We start from the raw sequence: 9,065 nt of genomic DNA, 5'->3' as shown, positions 1-9,065 counted from the left end.
CTTAAATGTAATAAATTGTTTCACACAACTATTGTAACCAAGTCTGAATGATTAGCATTCTGAGAGCTACACATAATAACACTTCAACAGAGCATGTTGTTTCATACAACTATGAAAATAATTTGTACAAGATTACAGGTTGTTGGAGTGAACATTATAAAAGTGGTTCTAGTCACCTGCTGCTTCCTGACCAAGTGTAAAAATTCCTTATCACACAGAATCTGCCTTCTAGAGTAAAGTATATATCCAGAACATAACTGTACTGCTCCTTACAGACAATTTGTAGAAAATGTGTGTGGAATTGGCTGTAGTCAATGTTTCCACAGGGCAGTAAAGCACATTGAACAGCTCTATCTTTTATTTAGAATGTGTTTCACATTAAGTTTTTTTTTTATAATTATTCTTTGTATTGAAGAAAAAGTAGTGAAAGAAACATTTATTAGTTTAATTTGTATCAATAACTTCAGACAGAAAACCTCTGAATGAAAACTAATAATACACTGAAAAGCACTGTTTGTTGTACCACAACCAGAAAGAAATGTCTAAAATTTGAAAATTCGATCTGTATTCACAAGAAAAACAGTTCTTGAAGCAGAAGACAAATACATTAATATTTAATGAATTATCAATTTTGTAATACATGAATTTCCTACTGCATTCCTAGAAATTCATTAACAGTACGAAAAGTATTTATTCATTCCTCATTTAGAAATAACACACTACCATTAACCCCATATACATATGAATGAGTTTCAAATTTGAAAAGAAAACTGATTTGGAGTTCAGATATAAACATTTTGTGAAGTCCAGCTATTTTATGGTATACTAAAGCTGACAGAGCACAAAAAATTATTTTATATGTTACAGATATTGGTATGTACTAAACAATTATATATATACATAACTCTTAGACCTGAACTCTTATCCCACCAAATATGCAATACCAATAAGAAAATGATTCAGCCTGATGTTCTCTATAAGCATTTGAAAAGTCGTACAATTATATGCTCTGTATAAGATTCCTCTGTTTCTGTATTTTCTTTAGAGGACTAACATTAATTTAAAAATAACAATAAATAAATACATCCGAATTGCTCTAATATTTCAGAATTTGTCTCATTGTTTTCTACAAACTTATTGTAGATTTATAGTTATTATCAGTAAGTGAGTAGGATGTGAAACTCATTCAGTAAACTGAACTTTTCATCTCTTTCATTCCTCAAGTTTCTTTGGAAGTTCTCTTCAAGTTCTTTGGACTAAAACCTGGTCCTTGTTTACTGCAAAAAAATTAGATTTTACTACAAAGGTAACTTGTTTGAAGGTAATGGAAATAAATGTCACAACATAACTACCACTATACACTAAAACATTTCAAACATTTTAAATAAAACAACACACTAAAACACTAAGTATTATATATAAAACACTAAAACAGTTCAAATATTATAAATAAAACAATACACTAAAACATTTTAAATATTATAAATAAAACAACACGCTAAAACACTAAGTATTATAAATAAAACAACACACTAAAACACTAAGTATTATAAATAAAACACTAAAACATTTTAAATATTATAAATAAAACAATACACTAAAACACTAAGTATTATATATAAAACGCAAACATTTTAAATATTATAAATAAAACACTAAAACATTTTAAATATTATAAATAAAACAACACACTAAAACATTAAGTATTATAAGTAAAACAACACACTAAAACATTAAGTATTATAAGTAAAACAACACACTAAAACATTTTCCACCAAAAAATACAAATAAAGCAACAGCAACATATTTCTCTCATCTGTAGTTACAACTTTCCCAAAAATTTACATTCTGAATTATCTAATTTACAACTGTTCAACTGTTTTATATTATTCAGTTAACAATCATACATAATGTGATTTCTTATAATATAACAAAAAAATTCAAAATAATTTTATTAACAAGAAAATTTCTTTCTCATTGAGCTGTATTCCATGAATGAAGTAAGTTTGATATCAGACTTATACACTGGAAGATACATTTCAATCGCAATGAAAGATGTCAATTTTAATCTTAGTATTTTAGTTATAATATTTTCAACAGGTATTTGTTCTGTTACACAAATCTTTATTAAATGTTATATATAAAAACTGAACTGAAATTTGTCATTTTAGAGAAGACTTTTTTAAATATCTTATAACAAAATACAATAGCCACAAATAAATTAAATATAAAATAATTCAACAATAATTCACTGTGAAAATTAAGATTTTCCTTCAGGTTAATTTTTGTTTATTACAAGTGTAAGAAAAGTTTTGAATTAGAGAACACCTTAACAGTTCTAATTAATAATTAGACTTTGGTGATTGTATGGACTACAAACCATGGTAATAATGACTTCCCATAAGAGATAGTAAAACTTGGTTAACAAAAATACATTATTTTTTCATGCCTATTTACAAAATTTATCATGAACAATAAATAAGAAAAACATATCATTAAAAACTGCATGTGTGACTGACATTTATTTATATTATTATTTTTAGTGAAATTCATAATGATCCTCAGTTTATTAATGAACTACTAACATCATAGTCTTAGTTACAATTCTGGCCACTATGATGTGTTGAAGAACACAGTGATGTAAAGACAGCTACTTCTGATTCTCTGAAGGCTCCACATTTCAAAAAAGTAAAGATATAAGATAACAAGTGTTGATTAAGAGTTACGTTGTACAATTTAAAATAACTAACTTTTTCTATCAACAAAGACAGAAGTCTTTCCCTCCAAAAACTATGCTTCAAAGAAATATATAATCAGATAATGTATAAAGATTACAAATTAAATAAAAAGCTATGAAGAGAACTATCTGCATTGTGTCTACCACAATTACTGAAACTTAATTTTTAACCTTCAGAATCAATGTTGAGCTACTGGGAAAAGTTGAAATGTATAACTAAAAGAAATCAAATTAAAGCTCTGAACATTATTGAATGGTTAAAAATATCATAATTTGTACTTAAAGTTTGTAATACACGAACAAGAATATATGTGGTAAATTAGCTTACTTGTTTCTACTTTATGGTTTATTGAAGGATGGTTTCCATGTTCACTGTTCTGGATCATGAACAAGGCTATGGATAAACACATCATCCTTGGTTTCTGGAAGATCACTGAATGTTTCTAAAAATTCTTGCTGAAGTATAGAACTATGCAAGTATTCTTCTGTTATAACAATCTATACACGAAAAAATAACCTTGAAATTCCTGAAAAATTCTTTCATTTATTTCTCAAATTTTCACCATGTTTGTTTTGTTAGAAAATAATACACAAAGGTTTTAATCATATTCACAGATCATAGTACATGTTCCTTCTTTACAAATAAAGACAGTGTGGTTGTGTGCTGATGTTATGGTTAAGGACTGATTTTTTTAGATTCACGGTAACAGATTCTAAGTTGGAATTTTTCCTAGGAATGACAGATATTGTAAAAAAACAACTGAAGATAGACAGCATTACGTTCACCAAGACTGAATATTGTACATTATGTGAAAGCATACGACATTTTCAATTGTTATTATTTCCTGTAATGTAAAGTTTGTATGTCTTTATTTGTTGTAGATTGAAAGAAATATGAGAATATTTCATTATTTTGATCACCAAATACTTTGGTTTGTTTTTTACTTTCTGAACTATGATAAAATAATTTCATTAAAACTTTCAAAAACAGATCCAGGGGTGCTAACTTTCATTAAAAAACAGAAAGATCAGTCAATATTATGTTTTGTTACGTAATTAAACAGTTCATTTGACATACCTGCCGTGTATCATTTCTGAGTGTCCTTTGACATCTATAATTATTTTTTCTCTCCTTGATATTCTGAAATGTTCTCCTCCCCGTCATAATCTTCAAAATTGTCTTTAGGTTCCCCTATTAACACAGTCATAATCTTCAAAATTGTCTTTAGGTTCCCCTATTAACACAGTCATAATCTTCAAAATTGTCTTTAGGTTCCCCTATTAACACAGTCATAATCTTCAAAATTGTCTTTAGGTTCCCCTATTAACACAGTCATAATCTTCAAAATTGTCTTTAGGTTCTCCTATTAACACAGTCATAATCTTCAAAATTGTCTTTAGGTTCCCCTATTAACACAGTCATAATCTTCAAAATTGTCTTTAGGTTCCCCTATTAACACAGTCATAATCTTCAAAATTGTCTTTAGGTTCTCCTATTAACACAGTCATAATCTTCAAAATTGTCTTTAGGTTCCCCTATTAACACAGTCATAATCTTCAAAATTGTCTTTAGGTTCCCCTATTAACAAAGTCATAATCTTCAAAATTGTCTTTAGGTTCCCCTATTAACAAAGCTTCTAACTTTTCCTCCTCTGATGCATCAGGATCATATACTTCTAGATGTCTGATGAGATTTCCCTGTAAAATGTCATGGCATCTCACTTTAAAAGGAATTAATGAAAAAATACACAGGAATAATGAAGTACATGCCTGCTGAAGCAAAAGTACAGTTTGGAAATTTCAACTTCCCCCCACAATATAACATTTAATACTTACATCAGTAATGGTCAGTGAACCCAAAAGGACAGAAAATTTTTATTGTCTTTAATGAACACTTTTTACCTTTACCTTGCACCAATCTCATCACACAATGGACAACTCTCTGTAGTTATTGTAGCAAATGCATATTCAGACAGCAAAAAATGAGTAACGAGCCAAAACCTAAGGTAAAGAAACCAAATATGACCAACAAAATAATTATCAAGTTCTTAAACATTTAAGTTTTTTTTATCTTTCAGGGTAATTTTTGAAATGTTACTTTGTGCCTCAAAAATGCTTTTCCACACTCATTACACAGGTGTTTTCCTCTGAGAAACAGATGATACATAACCACAGTGGTGATGCACATTCCTATGTTGCGTTAGCAGCTGCTTGTGTCTAAAAGTGCGATGACACTCTTGACACTGGAATGATTTGTTGCTGGTGTGGACCAGCATGTGCGACTCCAATAGGTGATAATGAAATACTGTGTAAGGGCAAAAGATGCACTTGAAACACTTTTCTCCATTATGAGTCTTGACATGAACTACAGAGAAATATTTATACTCCTTCTAATTATGAAAAACTTAAAAATTTATGCAATTTCTTATTCCAGAAAACTTGTATCTCTAAGTCTAAATTATGTATCATTACTTCCTGATCAAAGGAAGGTACAGTTTAAATCAGTTGCACACACAGAATAACAATAAAAATACAAAGTAAAACAAATCAGTATTTAAACTAATAAATTAACAATTATTTACAATTTAATCCTTCTATATCGAATTAGACACTACCAGTTGATTCAAAATATTTAATAACAAACTTCTACCTGCTGAGCACTGTACAGAAGATTTATATAAACCAGTATTATAACACAAAATCTAATACAAATATTGATCATAGAAAGTAACATATGAAAGACAAACCAGAAAATGTTTATGTTGTGCAGGAAATATGTATTATAAAACAAACTAAAATATATAAAATACTTTTAATGATACATCTCATCTCCTGATTTTACAAATTTAATATATTTTATTTATAAATCTAGGTAAGTAAAGTATAAGAGTAGATAATGGATATATATAAAACATGCTCAATTTAAATGTTAGACCTTTTCATACACAAAAGTATTCAATAAAATCTTTGTAGAATTCAAACTACCAGCACATATGATATCATGTGGTGAACCTAAGTCAATATTTCCGACTGCAAGACACAATTTACCATCTGTACTTCCACACCACATACACAGTTTCACCTAAACCTCGTCCTTCTGCCAGTCCAACAAACTTCCCACGGCTGTTAAAAACCAATCCTCCACCATCCTTAAATGTCCGACACATCATTTTATTAAGTTCACACCCATGCACGTCTTTTGTAGTTTGGTTTTTCAAATCAGGCATCATTTTCTACAATACCTAGCACAACCCTAAACTTAGTGCTCCAAATAATATCTTAACTACTTCTGACTGTAAACAGATCATAGAACTGTATTTTTTACTCACTTCCAAAGATCTAAGGTTCTAATAACCAAATCCTTCTAACACTTCACAACATTAACATTCCTCCTACACATAAATAATACGGATTTTCTACACATCCATACCTTAAAAACGTCACTTTAGAATTATCAGTTACTATCCAGATTTTCTCAAGTTCTTCTGAAAGAAAGAAGCACATTTTACTTACCTTCAGTTTTGTATCATCAACAAATTTAGAAACCTATGTCAGTAACATAGAAAATACAGACTCTTAAAGGATGTGTCCTAACAAAGACTTCGGAAGGACATTTGTCACATACATCTACTTTATATAATTCAAAAGGTCCTCAAATCAACTTTTTTTAAATCTATCTTTTAAGTTTTTCCTTATTTCCATTAAGAATTACTTTACTAATGAACACAATGTAGTGAAATTCCACTCTAAGTCCAGAAATACAAATCTACAGGAATACCTTTAATCCAAACAAGAGATAACTCCTTTATAGAACTTTCTTAGACTTTCCTGTCAAACATTGCTTACCCTCAAGGAACACCTGTAAAACATTGCTTACCCTTAAGGAATACCTGTCAAACATTGCTTACCCTCAAGGAACACCTGTCAAACATTGCTTACCCTCAAGGAATACCTGTCAAACATTGCTTACCCTCAAGGAATACCTGTCAAACATTGCTTACCCTTAAGGAATACCTGTAAAACATTGCTTACCCTTAAGGAACACCTGTCAAACATTGCTTACCCTTAAGGAACACCTGTCAAACATTGCTTACCCTTAAGGAATACCTGTAAAACATTGCTTCCCCTTAAGGAATACCTGTAAAACATTGCTTACCCTTAAGGAATACCTGTAAAACATTGCTTACCCTCAAGGGACACCTGTAAAACATTGCTTACCCTTAAGGAACACCTGTAAAACATTGCTTACCCTCAAGGAACACCTGTAAAACATTGCTTACCCTCAAGGAATACCTGTCAAACATTGCTTACCCTCAAGGAATACCTGTAAAACATTGCTTACCCTTAAGGAATACCTGTTAAACATTGCTTACCCTTAAGGAATACCTGTTAAACATTGCTTACCCTTAAGGAATACCTGTTAAACATTGCTTACCCTTAAGGAATACCTGTAAAATATTGCTTACCCTCAAGGAACACCTGTAAAACATTGCTTACCTTCAAGGAATACCTGTCAAACATTGCTTGCCCTTAAGGAATACCTGTCAAACATTGCTTACCCTTAAGGAATACCTGTCATGAAGTGATTTTCCACATTTCTTGCACATATGTGGCCTATCTTGAGTGTGTTCCATCTTGACATGTAGCTTCAAGTCTCCCCATGAGAGTACGAGTACTTGGGCAGAAATCACATCAATACACAGGCCTGTTTTTGGAATGAATTTTCTCATGGGTTTTTAAGGTATTTCTCTCACTGAACTTGCTTGGCACACTTTGCATCTGTAAGGGTTCACTCCAGTATGGATTTTCAAATGTTGCTTCAGTTTGAAATTGTCAGAGCCTGCATATTCACAGTGAGGGAGCTCAAAAGGTCGTTCTCCCGTTCTTCGGGTCATGGCGAATGACCATGCTATGTATTTACCAAGATTGTAATTAAACGAGTGATATGTGGACATTATTGGTCGTTATGGACAATCTGGTTTATGAGGTTTGGGGATGCCGTATATTTGTGGTGTGCGTGAGTCGGTTTTACGTAGGTAGAAATAAAGTGTTTGTGAAATTGTGTTGGATTTTTTCACTTTTAGTAGTGTTTTGTTTAGTTGCGTTTCACGTGTCTTTGTTAGATTTGTGTGAATTGGTTTAAATTTGTTTGTATCTGATAGCATGTTCTTCATTTTTTGAATGTATGTATTCGTGTTCATTATGACTATAGTGTTTCCTTTATCTGCTTTTAGAATTTTTATGTTTTTGTCTTGTTTTAGGTCTTTAATGGAATTAATGTCTCTTTTTTGTAAGATTGTTTTTAAGCTTTCTGTTTTGTGAAATTATGTTGATGGTTTTGTGAGAAAATTCTTTGAAAAAATCATTTAAGATGTTGTTTTTAGGTGTTTCTGGACAATATAAATTTTTAATTTTTCCTGGAAAGTTTGGCTGTTGGATATCAATAAAATTGTCAAAGTAGTCTTCCTTCTGTTGGTTGTTTTTGTTTTCTGTGGAAAGTATGACAAGTCTCCTAACTAGATCTCCTAAACATGTTTTAATTTCTAATACTGGAATGTACCGAGGTGTTATTGCAAAGTTGAGTCCTTTGTTAAGTAGGTGTATCTCGTCTGTGTTTAATTGTCGGTCTGATTTGTTAATTATGAGGTTAGTCAGTGGTTTACCGTGTTGGTGTCTTTTCTGTTGTTTGTATCTTAGTTTTTCTAGTTTTTTATTGTAGCAGATCTTTTGTCTCTGTCATTCCTAGTGTTGATTTGGTTTATGTTTCGTTTTATAAGTCCATAAATCTGTGGTTTAATGCAGCATGCCAGTTGATGATCTAGGTTCATTTTTTGTTTCTGTAAGCCATGTAGTAATTTGTATTTCGTGTTCAACATGGTTTTAAGTAATTTTTCTGTAAATTTTGGATGTATGTGCATTGAATAAAAATTTTTGATAGTCTTACCTTTATAACGTTGGGGTTAGTTGTTTCTTTCTACATTGTTGAATGAAATATATGTTATTTCTTCTGTTGATAATTGTTTGGTTTAAGTTTCTTTACGATCGTATGAACGTATACAGTCAATAGTGGCGTAATGTATGATAGTTCAGACATAATGGTCACACAGATAAGTACAAATAAAACACACAGACTTACACTTTTCGTACAATCGCCATGATGAAATAATAATCACTGAATACGCGAAAACCCACTTTTAGAGAAAAATATATTTGTAAAAAAACCATATGTACAAGAGCAAACAAAGTTTCGCACTTCTCCTATCATCGTCATGTTCACAAAGAATGAGGTAACTTAGCGATAGCTGACCACATGTTTGAAGGCGGTTGT

General features: G+C 30.7%; 1 long non-coding RNA gene across 3 annotated transcripts; it reads right to left on the bottom strand.

Moving 5' to 3' along the window:
- Positions 1-598: 598 nt before the first annotated feature.
- LOC143230192 (uncharacterized) lies at positions 599-9,065 on the bottom strand. Of its 3 annotated transcripts, none has more exons than XR_013016276.1 (4): positions 7,297-9,065; positions 3,816-4,435; positions 3,066-3,235; positions 599-1,277 (listed from the first exon to the last, which is right to left on the bottom strand). It is a non-coding gene; the product is annotated as an uncharacterized LOC143230192 (long non-coding RNA). The 3 variants fall into 3 exon arrangements; XR_013016278.1 differs by lacking the exon at positions 3,816-4,435 and adding an exon at positions 2,586-2,673 and having other exon boundaries at positions 7,297-9,063; XR_013016277.1 differs by lacking the exon at positions 3,816-4,435 and having other exon boundaries at positions 7,297-9,055.

The sequence above is a fragment of the Tachypleus tridentatus genome, chromosome 10 (assembly GCF_004210375.1).
Source record: "Tachypleus tridentatus isolate NWPU-2018 chromosome 10, ASM421037v1, whole genome shotgun sequence".
Lineage (NCBI taxonomy): Eukaryota > Metazoa > Arthropoda > Merostomata > Xiphosura > Limulidae > Tachypleus > Tachypleus tridentatus.
Note: the sequence above shows the minus strand (reverse complement) of the source record. Positions and strands in the feature narration are given on the sequence as shown.